Consider the following 25,062-nt stretch of genomic DNA (forward strand, 5'->3'; position numbering starts at 1 on the left):
CCTGATCTGACAGATAAATGCTAATTGTTAACATGAATATTCTTTAACCTATCTATTGTATAGGTTGAAGGTCATGAGTAGCTGTGCATTCATATGTTACGAGTGAATATCCTGCACTTTTTTTTTGCTGTCAGTATGGTTTAACACATGTTATGTAAAGGTTTATGATGTTTGACAGTAAATGTTATCTGAGAGATACCGCGACCTCCGATGTCAGTATAGTATAGTTTAGTTGTTGTTTTTTATTCTTTGTTCAATAATTTCTAGATTGTAACTGAAAATAAATAAACCATCATGTATTACTGAAATAGAGAGCCAAAGGCTTATTTTTATCATACATATCCTCTAGGAAATATGCTTTACATTTATGGAAAATACTAAGGAAAGTGGTCTCTAGCTTGCTTCACCTTTGCTATGAGTTGACCAACGTTGAACTACTTATGCTTGTTCCGCCTAAACTTTTAGTATCTACATTTTCGGCACGAAATTCTTGAAATAATGTTGGATTCAATATTTATCATACATATCCTCTAGGAGATGTGCTTTACATTTATGGAAAATACCAAGGAAAGTGGTCTCTAGCTTGCTCCACCTTTGCTACGAGTTGCCCAACGTTGAACTACTTATGCTTGTTCCGCCGAAACATTAGTTTCTATAAATATATATATATTCGGCACGAAACTCTTGTAGTTTCTATATTCGGCTATGAAATAATGTTGGATTCAATATTTACTATCATGAATTATATTTGCAGTGTTTATTCTTTATTTTTTTTTGCATTTTAGCACACAATAATGAATATTATCTCTCCGATATACTGCGTCCTACGCTGCAAAATTACTACCGCGACCTCCCTAGTGTTAATAACGTAACTAATATTATAATACTAGTATTACTTTTTTTTAAAAAATTCTTTGTTCAATAATTTTTAGGTCTAAACCTTCCTCAGAGAATTATCATATTATATACTTAATATATAGTAATAATGGCATTCTTAAAACCTCAATTTCAATTAAAATATTCAAATAATATAAAGGAGTATAAATTTATTTATCATTTATAATAGAACTGCTTAAAAAATTAAATAAATTTTGTTATAAAAATAAAAATTAACTTTACTATAATATTTATAAAGGTTTAGATAAATAAAATAAAAAAAGTTATTATCCGGCGAGAAATTTGATAATCGAATCAAATGATAACGTTGTCTAGCCAAATTTTCAACATAATATCCCTAAAAATGTTTGCTTTAACATAAGATATCGATATGTAAAATGAAGATCTAAACTCGGCAGCATAAGCCTTTCTGTAATTTCGGTACAAAATTAATAAGGGAAAAAACTCACGTACAAAGATTATTTAATAGTATAATTTTCACCTGTGTGTCACAGGCATCTTCAGTACATATTAAGCTCAAATTAAACAATAACTGACAATTCCAAAAAGTGCCACCTAAGTAGCTGGTGTAAGATAACTAAAAAGGTCAATAAATCTCCTAAAAATAAAAAATAAAATAATAATAAAAAAAAATATATATATATATACAATAAAAAGTTAGGAAAGATTAGCTGATTTGTAAAGTACTATCTCCCATAAAGCGGATAGACCTAAGCCGTCGGATCTGTTTAAGTTAGGAGAATGAAGTAGAGTTTCACATGTTTCTTTATAAAGGCGTTCCATGACGAACTGACTTTTGTGAAGAACTCTTGTCTTTCTCCAATGAACTCTATGTCTAGTGAAGATGGTATGTTCTGCAAATCCATACTTTTCAGGTTTAAAGTATTCAATATACGATTGGTGTTCTTCTAGCCGAATAGAGGCAGATCTTCCCGTTTGTCCGAAATAAGATAATCCACAAGAGCACGGAATCTGGTAGACACCTGAATGATTTAGATGTGGAAGCTTGTCCTCAGGAGAAGTGAGAAAGGTGGAGATTTTTCTAAACGGTCGAAAGGCAACGAAAATATTCAGTGGTTTTAAAACTTTTGCTATACGTTCACTGATGCCTTGTACACAAGGGATAGGAATGCGCGTTATTTCCTCTGTGTTTGAAGAGGAAGACATATTAAAACTACTCAAAGTTCTTTTAATGAAGCAATTCTTATAACCATTAGATAGAAAGGAAGAAGTTATATATTGTAGTTCTTTCTGTAAAAGATCGTCTGAAGAACAAAAGGAGTGGGCCCGATGAACCAGTGTTTTAATAGTTCCTGCCTTTTGACTAGGATGGTGATGTGATTCAGCATGGATATAATGGCCTGTATGAGTCTTCTTTCTATAAACTGAGAAATGTAGGTTGCCATCTGGTTGGCGAAGAATAGAAGATCTAAAAAGGCTAACTGCTTATTTGATTCTACTTCCAGCGTAAACTTGATCCTAGGATGAAGTGCGTTTAACTTAGTGAGAAATTGTAAGTTCATCCGAAGAGCCATTCCATACAGCAAAAATGTCATCGACATATCTGAACCAATGAGTAGGTCTGGGAGAAATGTTGTCAAAGATACGTTGTTCAAAAGGTTCCATAAAGAAATTGGAGATAGCAGGAGAAAGAGGATTGCCCATTGCTGTTCCTTCAATTTGTTGATACAACTTATTTTTAAAGGAAAAATAACCAGAATGTATTATTTAAAAATCAAATACGTTTGCAATGTCTGAAGGAAATTCCTGTTGTAGTAATTCAAATGCTACCAGAAAGAGGCACATTTGTAAATAAAGAAACAACATCTAAACTGATCATGATATCAGAAACGTCCAAATGAAGATCTGAAATTTTATTTTTGAAATCCAAAGTATTTTTTATATAAGTATCAGTTCTTCTAGTTGAATAGAAGAGTAAATTTGATAAAAAGTTTGAGATTTTTTAAGTGGGGCAATCTGTACAATCTACGACTGGTCTTAATGGAATGCCTGGTTTATGAACTTTTGGAAGACCATACAATCTAGGTGGACGACCAAAGAAGGTTTTAAGTTTTTTCTTTTGATCTTCATTCCATGTAGATACATTATCTATAAGAGAATTAAGTCTCTTCAATTGACTCCGGGTAGGATCCGATTCAATCTTAATTCTATTATAGATAATGTATCTACATGGAATGAAGATCAAAAGAAAAAACTTTAAACCTTCTTTGGTCGTCCACCTAGATTGCATGGTCTTCCAAAAGTTCATAAACCAGGCATTCCATTAAGACCAGTCGTAGATTTTATAGGTTGCCCCACTTACAAAATCTCAAAATTTTTATCAAATTTACTCTCCTCTTCAACTAAAAGAACTGGTACTTATATAAAAAATACTTTGGATTTCAAAAATAAAATTTCAGATCTTCATTTGGACGTTTCTGATATCATGATCAGTTTAGATGTTGTTTCTTTATTTACAAATATGCCTCTTTCTGGAAGCATTGAATTACTACAACAGGAATTTCCTTCAGACATTGTAAACGTATTTGATTTTGTAATACATTCTGGTTATTTTTCCTTTAAAAGTAAGTTGTATCAACAAATTAAAGGAACAGCAATGGGCAATCGTCTTTTTCCTACTATCTCCAATTTCTTTATGGAACCTTTTGAACAACGTATCTTTGACAATATTTCTCCCAGACCTACTCATTGGTTCAGATATGTCGATGACATTTTTGCTGTATGGAATGGCTCTTCGGATGAACTTACAATTTCTCACTAAGTTAAACGCACTTCATCCTAGGATCAAGTTTACGCTGGAAGTAGAATCAAATAAGCAGTTAGCCTTTTCTATTCTTCTATTCTTCGCCAACCAGATGGCAACCTACATTTCTCAGTTTATAGAAAAAAGACTCATACAGGCCATTATATCCATGCTGAATCTCATCACCATCCTAGTCAAAAGGCAGGAACTATTAAAACACTGGTTCATCGGACCCACTCCTTTTGTTCTTCAGACGATCTTTTACAGAAAGAACTACAATATATAACTTTTTCCTTTCTATCTAATGGTTATAAAAATTGCTTCATTAAAAGAACTTTGAGTAGTTTTAATATGTCTTCCTCTTCAATCACAGAAGAAATAACGCGCATTTCTATCCCTTATGTACAAGGCATCAGTGAACGTATAGCAAAAGTTTTAAAACCACTGAATATTTTTGTTGCCTTTCGACAGTTTAGAAAAATCTCCACCTTTCTCACTTCTCCTGAGGACAAGCTTCCACATCTTAATCATCCAGGTGTCTACCAGATTCCGTGCTCTTGTGGATTATCTTATTTCGGACAAACGGGAGGATCTGCCTCTATTCGACCTACTTTAAACCTGAAAAGTCTGGACTTGCAGAACATGCCATCTTCACTAGGCATAGAGTTCATTAGAGAAAGACAAGAGTTCTTCACAAAAGTCAGTTCCTCATGGAACGCCTTTATAAAGAAACATGTGAAACTCTACTTCATTCTCCTAACTTAAACAGATCCGACGAATTACGTCTATCCCCTTTATTGGAGATAGTACTTAACAAATCAGCTAATCTTTCCTAACTTTTTATTTATATATATATATTATATATATATTCCTAACTATATATATATATATATATTCCTAACTATATATATATATATATATATATATATATATATATATATATATATATATATATATATATATATATATATATATATATATATATATATATATATATATATATATATATATATATATATAGGCAGTTTATTGACCTTTTTATTTATCTTACACCAGCTACTTAGGTGGAGCTTTTTCGAATTGTCAGTTAGTGTTTAATTTTGAGCTTAATGTACTGAAGATGCCTGTGACACACAGGCGAAAATTATACTATTAAATAATCTTTCTACGTGAGTTTTTTCCGTTATTAATTTTGTATCAATATGTCTACTCACGGTATACCTCTTTTAAAACTTTCTGTAATATAATATGTATTTTAGTATATAAGCTATTGTTATAATGATATTTTATTTGTTCATAGAAAGAAAATCATGGGTCAGTTTTCTACCAGTATTTATAACACTGAATGGAAGGTTCCTTGGTGTTGTGTGGGTGTTGGGATGGGGCTTCCGATGAGTATTTGAGGTTTCACTACGTACAAATATAAGGTTCTTCACCTCAACTTATATTCGTATAGACGTATTGTAATAATCCTGACTTCTAGAGAGCTTTTCCTGACCGCCTAGAAACAACGGAGTGATGAAGTGCAAACACAGGCATAGCAAGAAGGCAACTTCTCAGTCTTAGATAAATCGTGGTAAATTCACATTTGTCAGTGGCATGGAAAAGCTGCGTCATTAAGTTCTGCCAGCAACGGTGCTATTGTTTTCGTAAGAGAACTCGTGTTACTCAAATAATGAGCCTTGTTACCTGGGTGGGCAGGGAGTGGAGGCAAATTTTTATTATGGGGATAAATCGTGTGCATCGCAGTCTGAGGAAACTGCTCAGCGAATATGGTAATAATTGGATGCCCACGTAAGATTTTTAAGGCGTGCGCTCTTTCCGTTTTCTGACCTTCCAAGTAAGATGTTTATGAAGGCTGCACACGCAAGCAGAAATAAAAACTAGAGGCAGGATCGAATCATTTAAAATTAAAGTTTTGAGAGATTGAACAAGTTAAGGAAGGCCATTAACGCTGCTTCTAAGTGTGAAAATAGCAGTAATTAAAAGGCCTGTTAAGAGTTTTCATATTTCATTATAAATGTTTAACTACTTGAATGACATGTGGGACGTTTTGTTTTTGTAGGTGGATTTTTTTCCAGAGACGTTTGCGCTATATTTTTTTTTGTTTATTTTTATTAGTTTATAATACGAAGAAAATTAAAGGATGATATGGGTTTCATCATCAGGAGACTATCTCAAAAGATACTACATTTTTTTAAATAAAATATTTAACATTAAAAATCACGAAAGACTATTATTATTTTAGTTTATATATGTTATGACTCCGTAGCGTATCAGGAAGAACGACAGTGCCCTTTCATTTGAGATTAAAAAATTGCGGTTGAATTCCATCTACGAATCCAGAAACATTTTAAGGCGTTTCAACTGAAGGTGGTTTACCTGATCTCATATATGTTGCTTATAGATTTTTTTTTTCTTCCGCATGTTTTGCAAGAGATACAATTATCAGACAGAACATATCTGCTCGCCTCATAATCATTTGCAATCTTAAACGACAACAGTTCGCTGGAGACAATACAGTCATTAAAATAAATGCAAAACATACAGCAGATCCAAATCCAAAATTTATCTAGAGTATACAAGTTTTTTCTAATTATCTCAAAATCTAGGAATTATCTGGATTACATATAATTTTTAAAGTAATCGTCTCAAAAGGTAATCTTATTTTATCTGTAAATAAATTGAAATTCATTTATTTATTATTATTTTTTGGCTAGATGGATAAAGCAAGAATGCTTATCATATTCCCCTTATCTAGAAGAAAATGTATGGATGGAGTATTATTGAGTTGTAAGCTCTGGTCTTGCGTAGTAACAGCAATAGGCGAGCCTCAGTTAAAACTTCATTGGCTACAGCATTGCCATCCATTACCCTCCTTGGGTACCCATTATTTAGTCGCCTCGTACGACATGCATGGGCGATTTTTAAGTAAAGCCCTTTCTAAAAATTAAGACGATCCCCCGCACCGTTCCCTACGAGTGACGGAAAGATCGTCCAACTCGGCGTTGGTTCTACTCAGTGACGCTCCCCCACAACGTTCCCTACGAGTGACGGAAAGATCGTCCAACTCGGCGTTGGTTCTACTCAGTGACGCTCCCCCACAACTGAGCAGAACCACTCACATTCCATTCCAGGGAAAAGCATCCACCGACAAGGCCCCTCACGGACCACGCCGGAGAACACTCTCTCTCCCAAAGACTCAAAATGCTCTCTCAGGGCACTCCCCCCGAAATCTAAGTTCCCCCCCCCCATCACCGGGCTCAAAATTCAGGAAGAAACCTGAGAAAGCAAAACTCTGCGTCCCAATTTAGTCGCCTCTTAGCTATGAGTGCAATAAGTTTACTTATATACTAAAATTAAAAAGGCGTTTTAGGTTTATCTAAATATTCTCCTAAATTCTTAGAAAAATAAAAAATTATAACCTTTATAATTAGTTAATTTAAAATAATTAAATATTATAGTTTTGTTTTGTTGAATTTTTTAAAACACATTATTGCTAAAATACAAAAGATGAATTACGAGGGTTTACAAGTAACATTATTTTAAAAATTTTATATTTATTAGAACAAAAAAAATTGCATCAGCTATAAAAGGTATAATAAACTTAAATCACATTTTAGTAATTAACGAATTAATGTGGTAATTAACCGATCTAACCCTAATTTGAGTAAACTGTATCCTGAAATAATTGATGGGCTGATGCAGTTATACAGTTTGTTCATAAAAATTTTAATGGTTGGATTTGTAAGTTACTGAGGTTGTGTACGACAAGTTATATTTTTTATTAAATTAAGAAATTATAATCTACAAGAGAAAAAAATTCTAAATTACAAGATAAAAATTCTATTATAAAAAATTAATCAAATAGAGAGAGAAATAGCATAAATAACATGATCATGAAATTGTTACTGAGAATGTATGAAACGTGTTTTTCCATTAAGAAAATAAAATATCTTTAAACCACTTTAGGCTAAACATGGAAAGATGGGAGCAAACAAAGTAAATTTCATAGGAACAAAAAATTATGGTGAGTAGTTTATCTTTCAGTGGAAGTTGATGACCCATCATGATCCAAAGATGGTAGTGTGGTGCAATTGCGACCAAAACCGGACAGAGTCGGCAGGGGATGTTTTCTAATTCGGGATTTCGCGATGTGAGGTATCATAAGTGCTCTCTGCACTGCACCACTCTCAGGATTAAACGAGACGCTTGGTCGTCAAATCTCAGACGTGTACAATGGACCACACCCTTAGCCGCATAAGAAACGTTATTACTAGTTTGCTAAATTACCAGAACTGTAATGGACAGGCTTATTAGTTCGGTCTTTGACCTAATGCTTCACATAATAAATGATGTTAAATAACATTTCATGAAATTCGTAGAAAGTTGGGAGGTAACGTTGTCCACTAGAATACAAGATAGATTAAGAATGAGGAAAGGTCTTTTTTCATTCGCTTTCGAGCTGACCCACCCTGCGTCTAAGTATGACATATATCATGGCGGTGTGGCCTCAACTCCAGAATTTTCTTTATTGGAATGTAATTGTGCTCTTCTAAAAGCAAGTTTTCTTTTGCAAACGAATTAAAAAAGAAATAATATATTGTTTTAATGTTTATCTGTAAAATCAAAACATAACATTTCATCGCTTTCTAAATTTAAACTGTAGACTTAAAGTATTTAAAATGATTTGATTTATTTGATTGAATAATTTACAAGAAACATTCTATTTTTAATTCATAGTTCAGTATAAGATCTTAATAAAGGCCAAAAGCTGTCTACATGGTAGATTTTTGATTTCTTCACCAACAAACACAATATAACACTAGGATATGAAATATCCTACCGATTATCGTCATCCGTTTCCAATGTAGCTAAATTGATGTTTAAGATAACACTTATATTTCATCTTGTTCTCTCAATGTGTTTAGTACACGAACTAGTCATTACTAAACAGTAGGTTTTGTGATGAAGGAAATATTAAATCGCATTGAACGTACTCAGTTCAATTTTTTTTTAATCTCCAGGAAAGCATGCGCACTTCTTTTGTAAAATGTATACTTTATTAAAAAGAGAAGGATGCAAAATATTTCACTGAAATCACTCAAATAGAATCTCACATTTTCAAACCGAGATAACTCGAAAATATTGAAGGACACTAAAATGGCTGTTTTATCGAATGAATAAAACGAATATGAAAAACAGTTTTTGCCAGAACTATAGCAGTTAAAAAACAACAAAATAAAGAGAAGTCAGAAAGAATATAATATTATCCCTGTACATATTTTGCTACTATTGAATGACAGACAGGATTGAGAATGACCACAATGTAATAATCCTGAATGACATAAGGCACTCAACTTCATCCTCAACCACACTGAAAAAACATAGAGTAAAATATTCGTCAGCTGATGAATATTTTACTCTAAATTGAATTAATTCAATTAATCATTTATTTAAATAAATCAAATAGTCAAATGTTGTCTCCCATGTAGTTTAGTCACAAGAATATTTAGCCTTCAGCCAGGCTATAATGTCCGAGTTCAAATCCCGGCATGAAAGGTCTTTCTTACAACCATCTTGCTTATAAGCAGGTCTGAAGCAGCTTGAAAAAATATTCATGTTTCAACCCAAAATTACGATTTTCGGATTACCTAACCGATAGTCTTCCTACACAATCTTCCAATGTGATAAAAACAAACAGATATTAAGCCATACGGGTCAAGGAAGCTATTTAGAACTGCATCAATGTAAGCATGGATCGAGAGTGTTTTTCAAGCTCTTAAATTCAGAAATAGCGAAATATCTATACAACTTGCTAGATACCACTAGGTGACATATGGATTCATTGTCCGACTAATATTATCATCACTTTATTTTCTGTATAATCCTAATCTTTGGCCGCCTCTCTATGAGAGGGTTGCAGCTGAAACCAGGGGAGATGATTATGAGCAAGGTGGTTTCCCGTTGCCTTCCTTGCCGTAAGTATATTTTATGACTATAGCCGTGTGTGTGTGTTAAAGTGACCGGTTTGTCCGTTTTGATGGATGGAAAACCCGAATTACCATGAGAACAAACCCTCCTCTCTGTCTGAGACCTGTTAACTCACCCTTAGTCGAAAAGAGACCAGATAAAAGGTTCCTCACGTCATGGACGAGAATCGAACCTAGGTCTTTCCGATCAAAGGGGTTCGTCTATAACGACTGAGCTACGGAGACTCATTCTGTGCAATAAAATAGCCCAAAACCTATAAAATAAGTCTGAGTTTTTACTTTTTTCTCATTACTTTCACTGCAAAATATGTGTGATATTTTCAGAATTGCATCGGACATACATCACAGGGAAAAATACACCGTTTCGTTTTTTACAACACAGAACTTTAAGAAAATTATTCCAGAAGTCACATTAGTTTTGGTCCAGTATACTATATAAAGCTGGACCAAAACTAATGTAACGCTTGCTTGCCAGCTAATAAGAAATAATTTTGCTACTACTGTTTTACCAGATGTGCCTGGAGGGAGTCCAAGTAAGTAATCCCAAGGGTATGATTTATCGTGCAGTTGGATGAAATTATCCAGGTGTTTCGCTACGTGTTGTTGCTCCCCACCTCCTCGATTTCAACTTATTGCGAACAAAAATGCTTGAAAAGTTAAACAAAAGATAAAACAGATTACAAGTGGAAAAATCATTATTTTCCAAAACCTTTCGGATCCACTTCATATAAACAGTCTTTGACCATGATGTGATATTCATCTCTATTTCCGTAATGTCATTTCTATCTCCAGTCTACTCTTAATTTTCCTGATGGCGCAGATTAGCTAATAGCCATTCTACTTTAAACTATCTTCGATTATCCAAAATTGGTTCCCCAAAATATGTGCCAAATGATCAAAACAAGAATCAAGCAGATAGCTGCTTACACTGATGGTCTTAATAGTACCAAGAAAATTAGTGCACATCCAGAGATTTTTGAAGGCCCAGAATCAAAAAAGAATCTTATCCAAATGGGTACAAAAAGTCTGCTGATTGTGAAGATTATTCTAATGATTTGTGCTTTAAAGTATGACTATTATGTTGTGTTGCCTTTGTATACTCTCCTGTTCCACTAATGTTTATATTTATGCTTGGAAAATAATTCATATTTAACCTATGAATAAGATGGGTTAGATACTTTAGTAGCCAACTTGAAAACACCCCAACTAATCGAGGATTCCACTAGGAATTCCGTTACTGTTTATCAACCGGGGACATTCTTGATTATGTCAACAACCTTTGGAAAAATATCATGAAACTATTTGGATGAAACGTAAGTGGTTTCTCTTGCTATCTTTCAAGCATTTGATTAATATTAACAATAAATAAATATTAAATAAGAGCTCGTTTAAAGTCCTGACTTCTGCAATTGGTGGTTGCAATCTTTCTGTCTGGTGGCAGATTACGTGTGTTGTTGAGGATAAAATTATGGAAAAAGCAACTAAGGATACGAGTATCTGTTAATTACGTGTTGTCCGACTAGTTTTCAGGTATTTCAGGATTAAAAATACATTGGTTTTCGGAGGAAAAGGGGATTCATCTTTATTCATTAACTTTGCAATTAATCCTTGGATATCACAAGACTCTTTTTATTCATCGAACTTCTTTCTTCTGTGTACTAATGATACGATCTCTGTATGATTGTAAATCTCATCCACACTTTTGCTGATAAGAGTACTTTTTCGTTATTGACTAATCTTGCACTATACACTTCAACAAAACTTCTAAGATATTCTATAATTCTAAATTTTATATATACGAGACATATGTCAACGGCTTGTGATAAGCATGTTGACTTATCAGAAGAAACGCATGCTAAAATTAATTTTCTGACACGATTCCTTTTAACCTGTACATTAAAAACGACTCTTATCTCTGCACAAATAAAACAAAATATCTGTCTATTGAATTCGCGCTCATGTTTGAGATAGTCCTCTAAGAAGACGCCTACATAATATACTCACGGTATTTACCTTGCATTTGGAAAACTATTGAATTTCTAGAAAACTAAGTAATGTTAAGTTCAACCGTAAATTTCACAGAACAACTCTCCACCACACACTCATTTCCTGTACTGCAGTTCTTTGTTACAACTTCTTTCTTTCTTCTTATTTCCGAAATCTTAGGTCTCCAAATCCGATGTTAACAGCAAGTCAACTTTCGGCTTGTAGATGGCACTGGCGTACTATAGACTGAACAACTTCTCATGTATGGGGTAAGTAACCATTAGAAAAATAAAGGCTGCGAGTTCAAAGTCCCCTGTGGCATGAATGTTTGCAGATTAAATCTCTACGTGACAGATGATTTTCATTTTTTCATTTTTTTTTTTTTTTTTTGGTGTGGGGCTTCGAAATTGGCTTGAAAATTCACTGTTGGTCGGGATTCCTGCTTTGATCTCCAAGCCGAATTATTAGATAATCTGACATTCCTCACAGTTACGGTATCCGTATTAACATACTATAGGTTTACACCCTTAAGTGAGTGTGACTCTTCATAAAAGAAGGTCAAAACGATAAGAATAATAACCAAATGAACTGCTGTTATAGTCGTAAAATCTGAATTTATTTATTTTTCCTATTCCATGCAAAATCTATTAAAGAACGTCCAATAATGCATCAGAAGACAGACAGATATTCTTCTGTCTTCTGATGCATTTCAAACACACTTTGGAGTAACATCACATCAAAATATTCAAATCTACAATAACTCAAAACGGATAGCGAGGTTCTGTTAGCGCTTTGGAAATTATAGCAATGAAGAAGGTTTCTGAATATTTATCCGCCATGTTTATTTTCAAAATACAAAAAACAAGGAAAATCTAGGAACGGTCTCAATAACAAATATCAAGATTATAAAGTTTATTTTAAGTAATTAGTTTAGATCACAGGAATGCACCTATCAAGGATCGAGTTTTAGTCAATCTAGTTAATTCAATGTGCTTTTACATTACACGAAAGAAAATGAACATAGACATAGAATTTCAGCTAATTTCTTTAACATCTATCTTCGCAGAGCACTCTGCAGCGCAACTGAAAAGTTATGCCCTTTCAAAGTCATTTTGTCCTTTTTTATGTCTTTTATCCACAATATGACTCTACTCGATATTGCACATCCCTATGTGTCTTTTTGTTGATCCAATTGTTTACCCAGACGAAGGGAATGTTTGTTCTTTACTGAGAAATAGCGGGTATTTTTATATTTCTTTGCAGTTATGTTCGACTCGCCATATAAGCTTCTAGATCTGAGAATGGTCTTTCTTAAGACTTTTTCTTACAACGTAGGGCGATTGAAATGTTCCAGTTATGTATATGATTAGGCATCTTTCACTGAAATAATAAGCTGCATCAAAATCCGATGTATATTCTAGGAGATTAGCTTATATGTCCATCTTATAAAAATCACGAAGAGAATATTACATAGATATGTTGTCTTATTTTTTATATGCATGCAGTAAAATGTCTTACACTTTAAAATTAATTTCACGAAAGAAAATGCTATTTTAAATGACTTTTCATGTGCGTATCATCTAAACCTATTTTCATTGACATTTAGAATAATGTGCTTTTTTTCGTGTCTGCAAATTAAACTTAATTCTTTCTTTTAATTTTAAAATATTAAATTATAATTTCGCAAAAAAATTATTGAAGAATGCATTGCTACTTAATTCTTTCAACTTTTAATTAAATATTCATTTTTTTAAAAAAAAAATTATTTGCAGAAGAAATTTCCAAATGCTGTTTCGAAATAAATCCACGCAGGTAAACCTAGGTAAGATGTTAAACGTACTCAGGAGAGGCACACACAAAAAAAGAAAGAAAGAAACGAAACGAAACACGCGCAACACCCACGCACCCTTTTATACACGGACAATATTGTAACTATGCGCGATAAGATCAAGGTAATGATGTCAGACGAGAAATATTTTCCGAACGCCGTAGACACTGCCCACGTTCTTCCTGGAGAAATGTAAACAACAAGGGCAAGTTGAGTACAAACGGCGTAAGTGTGGGAGGGAAAAACATTGGTTTCCTTTATTCAAAAGAATCCGTTAAATCTTCAATGATGTTGGGCAGTGTTGAATGAACCGATTGAACTTGAGATTGATGGAAATTTTATCTATGGCAGGATTAAGAAAGGATTAATAATATTAATTAAAATAACATTCAATCGCTCGTTCCGAAGCTCAGAACAGCCCATCATCATTCGCCTTTGTTTTGAAATAAGACTGATTCAAAATCTGTTGTAAATTTATACTTTGGTTTTTCTTTTAAACTCAAGGTATTCATTCCGATGATGATCAATAGTTCGCGCGGTTAGCCGAATGGTTACGCGCTCTGCAACCATATGCTTAGGAAAGGAGTGTCCTGCGTTCGATTCTCGTTGCTGACGGGAGGAGCTAAAGATCTTTCTCAGACGTAGCCAAGTTAGTCGATCTTGGGCATGGATTGCAGGGTTTTTCTCTTCAGTTTATGTGTGGTTTTTCCTCCCGCAAAGCAGGCAAACCGCTCTTAAAAACACAACGCCTCACAGACATTACACATGGTTGAGCGTGGGGATAACGACCCCACCTCGTAGTGAGTTATGAAACCCAGAAATGGGAGGCCAAGGCCCTACATGGGGCTGTAGTGTCAAAGAAAAAGAAACATGCCGTATTTTTTTCGCATAAATTTACAGCGAAATTCTATTTCTTCACCACAAGATAACTTTAAAGAATATAAAGTAGGGTGTTAATATAAGGTACGGGGGGGGGGCGTTACCGAAATATAACTTAATATCATTACATAATTACTTAATATACTGAAAGAGTTAAGTCACCTCGGTCACAAGTTGATTTAAATCCCAACCTTATAAGGCGCGCCTGCTACATATGTTATTTTGCATTGCAGTAACTAAGGATATTTTATTGGATAAATGTGAATTGATTATTTTAATTGGCACTCACAACAAGGAGTTTCAAGACCTATAACATGACAGGGCGTTGTGTAGGCAATATTCTGGTATACTAGAACAGAATAACCGATTTATATCAGCGTATTGACCTTTTTTATTTCATTCTGCTCTATAACTTTACAGAAGATAACCTCATCACCAGAACCACTGTATCTTTGACTGGAAAGACCCAGAGGAGAACGCAGTTTTTATACAGTGCATATTTAAGCATAAGACTAACTACCACCTTACGTTAAATTATGATTAGGAAAGCCAATTCGGGCAGGTTGTGATCCTATAAGTACCATTGTCCATTCACTTCCTAATCATCGTTATTCCAGTCATAAACAAAAAAAAAACGGAGCGATTCGAAATAAAATGTGCTGTAATCCTATCAATAACTGCTATATAATAATAGAACGAATATGTTTAAAATATAATATTAAACTAAATTTAAAATAACTACTAAACTACCAAGAACTATAAGTTCTGAGCATTATCAGAAAAATAGCATTCTTTATATTTTGCTCTGCTGGTGGCTTTTGAATAAAATAATTCTTAGTAATCGTTACAAGGGAGTCGGCTTGTTGGAGAAAAACTGATAAGAGAAACTGAAAAAAAAAATCTTAAATGAATGAAAACTTGATAAATAAAATCAACGTGGAATCATATGGTGGAAAGAAACAAAAACTACTACTAACCAATGACCAATAGGCAAATATTTTCCGCGTTTCTCATCTCAAGCTAGTCTATCACTCGTTTGATGAACAACCATCACTTTGTACATCTAGTGCTCCCGAGCTGTAAAAGCTGTACGCAGAAAAGTTCTTAACATTTCATTTACAGAGTACTGATCAAGCAATTATACTCTTGAATTTTTCACTTAATTCTGTGAAGTTACTCATGAGATTTTGTATTACACGTTTAACTGATGTTGGACTGTTCCATTAATGGTAACATGACTATAAATAATTACTGGTAATAACTTCTTTTTTTTCATCATTGGATAAGATTTCTAGCGAACTGGTTTCCAGCGACCGCCAGCATTACAATCCAAAGAAAAGACTAATATTCTTCATGCACATTTTCTCCATAACATCTCATAAAATGAAGTCTTACATCATCGATCAACGGTTTTGAAGGATGCAAGAAGTTAACACAGTTGAAGAGGAAATCAAATTGAGAAAATGGCCTCTAAATTTTGGCGAGGTCCTCCTCGATATTTTTTTTAAAGGATGAATATTGAAAGGAAGTGGTTCTAAAGCGACTATCCTACCATAGAACGAAAAAATAATTTGTATTACTACAAAAAATAGACGACGAACGTTGATAGCTCTTCGCATACAGAAAAAGCATATTGGAAGTCGATTACTTCGAGTCCAAGATCTTAACATCATAGGCCTCGAGAATCGTGAAAGAACTGTTGACATCAAAATATATTATGACTGTCATTTGTATAGGATCATCAGCCAGTCGATTTTGCGAGGATAAATCACCTGAGATCAAATTTCTGTCAGCTTCAGGTTCTGTTAAAACTAAAAGAGAAAGCCAAGAAAGATCTTTGTTTTTAAAAGACTAGAAAAAAGTTTCGAATTATTAACAGGGAACGAACTTACGCCTTGCTGAGTTTCTTTGTTCTGATTGCACTAAAGAGGTATATTAACTGAATTTAGCTTATTGAATGATGAGATATTGGTATGATAACAGGTTTTACTGATTAACGACATCATTCTACATGAACATCTAGTGAACATTCTTTTTGTACCTTTCCTCTGGTACCTTTCTTTCCTTTCTTTTGGCACTTATCTTACCTTCCTTAAGAAAGAATTGTCACCCATGTGACTCCAGAATAAAGATGGTAATTCTTTAGCAAAGAAGGACTCCATTCCCTGAATTATCTTCATTTCAGAACTAAATAACTACGATGTAAGAAGCCATTTATCGTATTGTTACAGCTATATTAATACCATCTGCTGCATTGATTGTTTGTCACGTCCTAATCCACCTATCAAGAGCAAACTATTCTACATATTGGTTCTTAATACAGTAACGTCAAGATATAGTCTGTTAGCATGGCAATTCAATGAAACATTTATTGTTCAAAAAGGTGATTGGAAGTGCATTGTAAACTGATAAGGTATTCTTCTACTCGAGTGAAAAAGCTGAAGAAATCAGAGAAGTTAAAAGCAAAACTGTCTAGAATTGTAGCTGAATTCAAATATAGGGGGTTCTTGTGTCAATATCCTAAAGTATAAGTACCAATTATGCTATACTCAAGTGATTTACTCAGAATATATTTCTAAACTTGAGTAGAATTAACTAAAAATTTCGAAATCATTTAACATTTTTCTGGTGAAACTTCTTAAAATAGTGGCATGGTATTCCATTTCGTTTTCTTGTAAATAAACTATTAACAAGGAGCATAGCTGTTGTTAAGTCATGTTACAATGTCAGTTCGATTGGGTCTAAATCAGTACTTTGGAAATATGTAATACTAATGATTACACGGGCACATCTGGACACCTAGTGGGCAATACCGACTTAAGTATCCCATAGTTTATTTATAGAGTTGTATATTTAATACCTTTCTTCCAGATGCATTTCATTTATTGATTTACTAATTATGAAGGGATTCTTAGAGCTGATTCGTTAAGTGCCTATGTGAAGATCTCACAAAAGAAGGGAGATTAAAAGAAAAATTAATTTCTTCATAGGCAAACATCAATCGTCTCTTTATTTTTTTTTTTATGAACTCCTTTTCTTCAAAAGGTTTGCAATTAAAGTTCGTACATAGCACCATATGTTTATAATGTAGTAGAACACGATTTGGGAAACCTGGAGGTCTGTGTGTGTGTGCGCGCAATATGTGTCTTCATTCTATGCTTTAATAGGAGGTAACGCCGGCCGCAGCCGCTTCATCAATCGATAGGACTGTGTGGTAAGGAAAGTACCTTGTACCCTGTATTGATTTTCGTTTTATGTGTAGCAATACTTTCTTGGTGTCTTTGCAGAGACCAGGCGATAAATCATAATATTGGAAATACAACGAAACCACACTTGCTAAGTTTTCCCTTAGAATAATATTAAATAGGAAGAGAAACCCATAGACAAAGATTCGATTGGACGTCAAACATGTTCCGATTATATCGCATAACCTTATATCAAGCGTCATCAACGACACCTATCGGATAACTTCACTCGATGGAAGTACATTAGCTAACTGAGCCAATATCACTATCGTTTTCACTTAAATACAGTGACAAAGAAAGTTTGTCATTCTGAACTTCAAGGAATCGAACACTGTTGAATTCAAAAGAGGAATTAAATGGCCTTGTAATGTTATTTTCGTTGAAAAGTTTCCTCCATTTCGTTTAGAGGACAACAATTGAAGTTTACACAGTCGATAAACAAACTTTGCCAGCTGCTGCCACCTGGTGTTGGATTAATTGTAAATGTTTGAGAGATATTTTATGCACTTATGCATTTCTACGTTCCATGGTAAATAGAATGATATTTTTTTATAGAAATGTTGCAAAGTATTAGCCTTCCCATAATTGAAAATTGACGTTGTAGATTTCTTTTAAATTAAAAAACGTACAATTTATTTATTTTTTAATATGTATTAATCGCAAATATTTCTTCCAATATAGTACAAATTAACGATATAATAATTTAAAAATCCATTTAAAAATACTAAAAAGTTATTAATAGCATCTTTTGAAATTATGCTCAGAAATATTTCTAGACAACTGTATGAAACCTCTAAATTTTCTTTATTTTAGTGCATATAGAAAATAGTTGAACATTGACTACTATCAAATTTTGATCATAATAGCCTGATACTAACAATATTAAGTAACATTCCACATTCCATCTATCGTACTTCTAACTGTAATACTATTATATTATGTAATTCAACATAAATTAAGTAATGCGATATTACAACGATATCATGTTGAAATTATATATCAAAATCCTTCTATATACTCGAAAAGTGAACTAGTGATAAATTTAAAACTCGTTTAGAATAGAAAAATATCAATAAGTTGGGGATTTATGCTATTGAGTTCTTGACTTTTTTCATTACCCTCCAGAAAAAACACACCAAAAACAATATCCACTTATATATTGTCCTTACATAAATTTCATATTCTTATTCACCGAAATATTATGGACAAATATGCAAGAAGGATGTATTACATTAATTTTCATATCTTATTCACACCAAATCATATGGCAATGCAGTTTATTCAAGTTCAGTTGTTTTTCATTCATTTCCTCCAAATGGGATGCTGGCTCTACTTTCCAACCAATATGCTTTATATTTGTACCCCACTGTGCCATAGATGTTTGTGAATATCTCTTCATCGATGTATGGAGATGATTTTCATCTGCTAGTGTGAAACCACATCCTTCCTATACGAGGTCTTTATAAAATTCCATTAGTCTCTAGAGCAGAATATTTAGATTATCTTTGCATTAGCCTACAAGTGAGAATTCTACAGATTTTGAACATTTCATACGTGGGACTTCCGTCAAGGGAGAAAAAATGTTTCTTTAATGAATCCTCTGGTGTCATTCTCAAAACAAAAATACCTCAAAAGTTCGTTGAGTTTCAAGAGCTTCCGAAGAAACGTATTTTATGCTCCTCTCATCGAAAGTTAAATTAAGTAAACTAAAATGGTTAATTTTTTTTTTTTTTCAAAATAAGAGCATATTATAGAGCACGCACCATTTATGCGGTTTCAGCAGTGTTTCCTTTTATCTCTCTACGATATCCGATGAAATAATTTCATCAAAATGTTGGCTAAGAAAATAATTTTATTTTCAATATTATCTCTTCCGTTAAACGTTTCAAACTATAAAATCAATTCAACAGTTAGTTGTTGCCTCAAAAGTTGACGACTATTCATCTGATGTGTACGCATTCTGACAAAAGCAATAAAAACGAAAATAATGATCTGTTCATCTAATACCACATTTTACCCTTTAAATCAATCAGAAATTCACACACTTTATTTATTTCGATGGTGGTTGACAAATGATAAAAAGTTTGATCGGAATACGTATCTATCGTTTCAATTAAAAGAAGTATTTTTGGTGTAAAATAACTAATTACTTAATTATCATTATAGTCTACAGTATTCAATTCGAAACGGCTCTATTTGGATAAATGTCTATCATTCTTTATAGATCTACCTATGCTTGAATAAGTCCTGCAAAAATAGTCGTATATCCAGTCGAAACAGACCTTGACATCATTTGAGTGTGGCGGTGCCATTTCGTCTAGTTTCTCAGCGTATATTTTCCAACTCATCGCAAAGCCGTTGAAGAGGATGTCCAACTTGTTTTAGTAAATGACAGCTGCGTTCTGCTCTCAAAAAAAAAAAAAAAATGAGAAACTGTACCATTAGGATAGATATTTTTCACTGTTGTTTCATATCCGAATGATTATACATCGAAGGTAAAAAATAAAATAAAATACTTAAAATTATAACTAAACTCTTTTTACACACTGCAATAAATAAAATATTTTTAACATTTTTTATATTTAATTTTTCAGTATTTTTCATATGTTTATTGTTTACTTTCTGATAAAGAATTCATTTTATAAGCATTTTTCATTATGAAAGCGAAGAGCTAATTTGATATGCTGCTTAAAATTATCCGGTAAAATTAAAATGAGGGAAAAACTTATAAATGATCTTGCACTATTATGGACGCTTCTAGAATCCCCCCAAACACAAGTAAAATATTTCTTCGATTTTTATTTTATTTAATTGCCTTTAAAAGATCAGAATCATTTTTTTAAATAAGAAGTAGAATATATAATAATATAAGCCGGGTTTACAAGCCAAAGATACCTGATAGGTATTTTGGCTTCGTTAACCATAATTTCAGTTTAAGACTAATGCTATTTTCTTTCTTTGCGTGTGTAAATTATACGTTCTCAGACCCGTTACAGGAGGAAAATCATGACACCTTCAAATGAGAAGCGCTAATAAGGGGATTCGAACCCAGGGCTTTCGAATAAAAGACATCGTCAAAACAGACTGAACTACACAAACATGATACTTTTTCTTGATATCTTTTATTCATATGTCATTACGCAATCCAACTCGAAACAAAATAAAGAAAATACATAAAAGCACAAATTAAAGTAGCTGATTTTGCAAACATATGCTGCAGAAATGTTCAACAACACGAAAAAAAGCAACACATTTTTGCTTGATTTTATTTATGCATAACGCTACATACAGCGCCCTCACACGAATTGTACCAATTATGTTAGATAATGAGAGTATTTGAATTATGAAATCGGTATTAATAAATTCTACCGGCTGAAAAGAATTATTTAAATATTATGTTTATAATACATAAGAATAACAATATTTGCTGCATAATGAATAATAGGACAACCAATAACTAACGAATAAAATGATATTATCGAATACATTGAAGAATAAAATAAAATATTAAAATAACGAAACTAGAACATCATTAATATGCAGCATTGATTTTTCTACATACAAGAAATCAGGGAAAAATTTAAATATAAATTTATAATTTTATTATAAACTATATCAATAATATATTGCTTCTTACAAAATTAAAAGTGCACATTTGTTAATAAATTCTTAAAATTATTTCACACAGAAATAAATAGATATTATATATAATCTATAAATAATCAAATAAATTATGTTGCCTAGTACAACATTATTGAATATTTCATATTATCAATCTATCCAATAAGTATCTTTCCAATTTCCAATATATCCAATCTGTCGCATAATGCGGTGTTATTTTAAATGTAATAATAAATTGCAATTATGAAATAGCATTATTATGATAATTATTATTATATATGATACCAAATACAGTGTAATTTTGTTACAATAATAATAAATACTATAATTTAGTAAGAATTATAATAATTATTTTATAAGCCAGATGTATTTTTTACCACAATAGAAAAACCTTAAAAAAAAACAGTTATGTGGATTAACAAAATGTATTTTATAATTCAAAGGCGTTAATAAATTTTCAAGAATTATTCATAATAATATTTAGATTGGACCATTATTGTAAATTAATGTTTTGTTATATATTTTTAAAATAAAAAAATAAAAAATTACATTCTGGTTCTTAATGTGCGATATGTCTGCGCTGTGTTTAATGTGTGATTGTCATGTTTTCAGAACTAGAATTTAGCTGTTTCAGGCGCATGCGCAAATTGCTCTCCATATAAGTTTCTGTGCGAAGCTATTTAACTCATATTTCTGACAATAACACAGATTTTATAACTAAAATAGATAGATTTATATACTTCAGATTTAATACCATTGTTAATTTACGATGTTTGAAAATAAATTCATTTCACTTTTTTTTTCTAAATGCTATTAATTCACATAAATGATGTTAGTAGGTTCGAAATAAAATGCATTAACACAAAAATAAAAATAAAACCGACAATAGCTTGTAGCATCATATTTATTAATCTTAACTGCCCAGTCGTGCTGAGAGTAAGTTATGAAGTATCAGCATTTTTGGCAATGCTTAGAATTCTGATTTTCTATTTTTTGACATCGTTCACTCGGGCATTTACACCTATACACGAATTCAATTAGATATATATGAGTGACACATTTGCAGTCGATCCCTGATTATCATAATTTCTTGGCCATTTTAGTACTTTATAAAAGAGAGAAGATGCATGGTTATTGAAAGAATAAACGGAAATGTTAGTTAATAAATAACAAAACATCTGTAGGGATAGGAATCTATACAATTTAGTATTGTCACTTGCTAATAATGTGCTAACAAAAACTAAATGATTTCTTATTATATATATATATATATATATATATATATATATATATATATATATATATATTTATTAATAAAAGAATAATACAATAAAACCTATTATTCTTTTGAAATTTCCGTTTCTAATAAATAGCATAGTTAAAGTTTAGATTTTAATATATTGCTTGCAATCAATTCTAAAATGGTTGCACCTGGATGCATTTTTTGCTTTGTTTAAATTAAATTTGAATGCTTTACTAAACAAATTATGCAACTTATGATTAAATAAAGCACATATTTCATTGTCATTTAAAGATTCACACGTGATCTTGGTCACAGGCAGCATTAGTTACGAAAAAAAAATTAAAAAATACTACCAACACAACCAAAAACTTCAGTATACACACACACACACACACACACACACTTCCCATCATACACCGATGAACGGTATCGAACCTATTGCTGACACCTTCAACGTATTGATAATTCACACCTATGCAGATATGCAAACCATTTAAAAATATAAACAAAAAAATTTAAAAAAATCGTGCACGAGGCAAACGCTCTACTTACAACAACAATGCAGGGTTAACAGAGCGGTGCTTGCAAAGCAGGCTGTGCGCAAGCAAGCACGCACGCACACACACACACACATCTCACCAGGGCTCATATCGATATGCAAAACACGACCAAAAATCACATCCTTACCTGAAAAAAAAACAGTTGCAAGCGTTTTATTACAGTGTTTCTTGCAAACCTCCTGTTTTGTCGATTCCTAAGCGACTAGGGCACCGACGGCAGTGTGAGCTCTGCGACTCCGTCAACATCCGCAACTTCTGACCATTGATCATCATTATCATGCGGTAGTCTATTCCTTTATACTGCAACAGAGAGAGCTGTCTTTGGGAAAGCCCCGTTAAGAGGGTGGAGGGTTCGATCTGGGGGGAGAGAGGGAGAATGTGCTAACAGTTAGGTCCACCTCACCGGTGCTATGCTGCATCGGGGACTTCTCTAAATCAGTGGGTCCGACAGTGTGCGGAGGTGCCACTCGTCATATGCGGTGGCCTTCGGATGCTGCACGAGAGGCGATCCGTTGAAAACTCTCCTGATACCTACTTCCCTCGGGACGGTGTGTATACGAGAGCCCAGCTGGTGAAGGAAGTTTCTATGTGTGCTACAGGCTGGACAAGTAAGTGCCGAGTTGAAGGAGTCCAGTAGGGAAGACACTGGCCATTGTAGAGCACACATGAAATTTGACAAGACAGCAGTTCTATGGAAGCCGCCAGCACCATAACACGGCAGTGCGCCCGTGAGTGACTGGGTTGGGCACCATTCGCCACGTGGGTAGGGGAGCATGTGACACGCATACAGGAAACATTGGACTGTCTTAGTGTGTTTTTACTGTGCCCTTCTTCTTTTATTTTTTTTTCGCTCTTTTCTTTTTATTTTTCCAGCAATCTTGCTTTGTTAATAGGTAAAGCACGTGATATTATTCACCCCTTCTCTGTCTTTATTTTTATTACAGTTCGCGTGGCATTTGCAGGCTTATTTAAGGAACTCACGCACGGACATATGAGGATTTCATCCCCCCAGAAACAAAGCTGTTGATACGGCGAACTCTTAAGATAACCGGATAGAAGCTTACAGAGAGGGAAGGAAGAGGACTATGAAACGATAATTTCTGATACTAGTGAGGGGGAGACTAAGTGATGAGAACAGGGGGAGGATGCAAACTGCAACCGGCCGTTGCTTGTGAACTGTACCAATTCCACCTTCCCCGGGCTTCGTAAGGCGAAGCGCGAGGCTTACGGCGGGAGTAGCAGGGTAAGGCTTACTGCATGTACGTGAAGGGGTGTCCTTCACTAGGTTACCGTGGTCCAGCTGGAAGAGGTGGGGACGGAAGATCGGTGTCCCATCTTGTCTACCTACAACTACGTAGGCCTAGTTTATGCCAATCAGCATTGGGACTGAAGCATTACGGTAAATTGCATTTTGTCTTTTACATACTACGTTAAATTGTGCGATGGATCTGTGTGTGTGTTTAATTAAGCTTTCTTTCAAGGCTATCTGTGCGACTTCCCTTCACTACCATGGTTACAGTTCCCCCCCCCCCTTCTACCTGGTACACTGGAGGAGGTGATGAAGCACAGCTTAATATTACTCACCCAGTGAGGGAGGGAGGAAGGTCTGTGAGTCGATGTAGCAATCGAAGCTGGGCGGGTTTTCTCTCTCTCTCTCTTTCTCTCGCTGGCTCATAAGGCCGGAAGAAAAATGAACTGTTCGCTTGCATTTCTGCATAGGAAGAGAGGGTATAGAGCGCGTTTCTGTAGCGGTTGCAGGTGAGGGTTATACGTTAGAACTGATAGCATAAACTGGCAATCGTTTCCGGTATTTCCAATGTAGATCCTAGGGGGAGGGGAGGGAGATATTCTTTTAATGTTTCGTTGTTTATTTTTTTCCGGTAAGCATGTTTGCAGTCACGATTGTAAATATTTTGATATTAACGTTAGTATATGTTATTAGAACAATAACAACAACATGCGTACTAGCATTTTCTAGTATTCATACACGGAAATTGGGTGCAAACTCAAAAAGTCGAATTTATTTTCACACAACGCATCAGTTGA

At 33.6% G+C, this 25,062-nt stretch overlaps 1 protein-coding gene across 1 annotated transcript in view; it reads right to left on the reverse strand.

Moving 5' to 3' along the window:
* Positions 1 to 24,638, reverse strand: part of LOC150107554 (alpha-1A adrenergic receptor-like) — a 44,075-nt gene extending 19,437 nt beyond the window's left edge. Inside the window, exon 1 of the mRNA XM_090392127.1 lies at positions 24,601 to 24,638. The gene's annotated coding sequence lies outside the window, so the exon portion shown is untranslated. The remainder of the gene's footprint in view (positions 1 to 24,600) is intronic.
* Positions 24,639 to 25,062: the final 424 nt, after the last annotated feature.

Source organism: Typopeltis vanoorti, chromosome 4, assembly GCF_054136105.1.
Source record: "Typopeltis vanoorti isolate ZY-2024b chromosome 4, IOZ_Tvanoo_1.0, whole genome shotgun sequence".
In the NCBI taxonomy this organism is placed as follows: Eukaryota; Metazoa; Arthropoda; class Arachnida; order Uropygi; family Thelyphonidae; genus Typopeltis; species Typopeltis vanoorti.